The following is a 2454-nucleotide window of genomic DNA, read 5'->3' on the forward strand; positions in this document are numbered from 1 at the left end:
ACCTCTGGGTGGTATGGTGCCCAAAGCATGCCTTGATTCTGCTCTCTTCATTTAGGGTTCTCTGAGCTCTATTTCCATCGCCACAATTTTAGAAGTTCACCAAGAGGAAGCTGTTACTCTGGTCTGTTGGTAACAGTGATGAGCGATTGAAATGGTCAAGATTCAGGAAAAAAAATTCTTGCCATTCCATTCAGTATAAACCCAGTTGTTAGAGCCATGGATGTGAACGGAGTCTTTGTTTCAAGTCATGATTTAACATCTTAAAGATGGTCATGTAGCCTAGATATTTAGGATTTCCTGTTTTAATTCTTAGACACCCTTAGTCCCAATAATCGTAAGACGGACAACTGTGAATTTATGAATGCAAGCCAAAAAGAATGTCAGAGGTATTTAACCTTTGTCTGCTTTCAGCAGTGACTGGGAAAACAGCAGTTAAACTTAAGCACATAAATTAGTGGAGCTTTGCTGGTAAGTGTCTTTAAAGTTTCTTTACTCTGTTTCCCTGTTCATCCCCTCCAGTTAGTGATATTCTTAAAAAAAAAAAAAAAAAATCTTGCATTTAAGTTCAATTAACAGAGGTCCTACTCCATAGCAATATATTTTGCAAAGAGTAGGTCTGGATAAAGGTTTCTAGTGTAATTTTTAATCCAACCCCTGATCGATTTTTTCCTTAATTTTCCAATTCACATTTAATCCTATGTAAGCAACTTTTTTTCTTTAATTGTAAGATGATCCCATTCTCACACAACAATCCATTTTGTATATTTGATTTTGTCAAAATTATTTCTTCAAGCAATATTAGATTTCTTATTTAAATTCAAGAGACAAATATAGAACAGAACCTGAAAATATGGAATTGGTCTCAGTGAATACATCCGTATGAATTTTCTTTGCTGTCTTGACGAGCTCCCAATTGGGGCATCTAAACTGACCAGCTGTAGTTAAGAGATTGGATTTTATTGTGTATAGAAATTTACAACCAATCTAACTTCCTGTAACAGCAACATTGAGACACAATCCTCCCAGAAAATATACTTCATGAGAAGATGAATGAATGAATAAACAAATGAATGAATGTAGAAATGTTTTAAGAGATTTCCTTAGTCAGGCAAACATTTCCCCATTGTTTCCTCAGAAGAGATGGCACTTTCCTTTGGCATTTCGCTTTTGTCGCCCATCCTTGGAATTCCCAGTACAAAGACCTTGGAAATGTAGAGTTATTATGGTCCACTGAGGTCAAGGTTGGTGTCTCCAAGGGTGGATAGAATGGGCCTAGATCCCTTCCCACCTTTTAAAGTATCAGCATAACAAGTCCCTGTAATTACTCTGTAAAGCACCAGAACTTTGTGATTCTGACACAGTTAATCGTTCCCAGTAACTCTATTTAAAGCTTCTGAAGACAAAAGTAAGACAATTATACAGATTGCAGAGACCAGAGAAAGAGGAGCAAGAGAAAGAGAAGCTCAGAGAGCCAACAACAATATAACATAAACAGCTCAGCAAATAATAGTGCAACATCCCAGCTAATAGAATGGTTCAACACCTGAATACATTCACACGCCTGATTAAACACTGACAACATACACCATAAAGGAAGATTATAAGTTGTAATATGTCTTTGCAAGAAACAGCATATTAACCACTGTTTGTATACTTCTCCAATTACATTCCCTTAATTCTTTCATTTAGGAAACAGTTTACATTATAATAGCCAGCATCACTTCTGTTTTTGAAACAATTGATTATATGTATATTGCCAAATTATGGGTCTACAGGATATTTTCATAAGTGAAAACAACTACAAACGTGCTTTGAAAATGATCTTTAATTGGGGCGTCTGGTGGTTCACAGACTACTGTCTAATGGTCACCTAGTCCCACTATTCCAAGGCCTCCCAGTAGGTTGAAACATCCTATTTTTTTCCTCTCAGGTTATCTGGAAGCAGAGATTTGTTCTATGGACTTGGAAACCTGAAAAATGTGTCTGCTGCAGCTCCCTCCCTGGCCCCTGGATTCTCTCCACAGAACCCAGCCCTTCCAGGCTGTTGTGCCACATTGAAGGACCATGAGCTGGTGACCCCCTGGGTTTATTCTGTAGCAGAACATTCCTCAAACAAATCTCTCTTACCAGACCGCTAAGTCCTGCCAGCATGGACACTTCCTTTGGATTTAAACATATCAAAAGCCAAGGTACAGCAGCAAACAATGGAGGCCCAGAGACAAAATGCCACTGGGATGAGGACCTCCAGGGGCAGGCAAGGGCACAGCCAAGTGGGGCAGAAATGATCCCAGGGAGCTGGATACAGTCCAGCAAGTGGGTAGCTACACGGCATTAAGCATAAATAAATGACTCAGGCATATGAGAATGCCTGTCATTATGGGGTTATGTGGAAGCTGAGACTTGGTATCTTGTCTGAGGTCGTCAGCTAGTAAGTGGTTAAGCTAGGAAATAAGT

The sequence above is a fragment of the Pteropus vampyrus genome, unplaced genomic scaffold (genome assembly GCF_000151845.1).
Source record: "Pteropus vampyrus isolate Shadow unplaced genomic scaffold, Pvam_2.0 Scaffold363, whole genome shotgun sequence".
In the NCBI taxonomy this organism is placed as follows: Eukaryota; Metazoa; Chordata; class Mammalia; order Chiroptera; family Pteropodidae; genus Pteropus; species Pteropus vampyrus.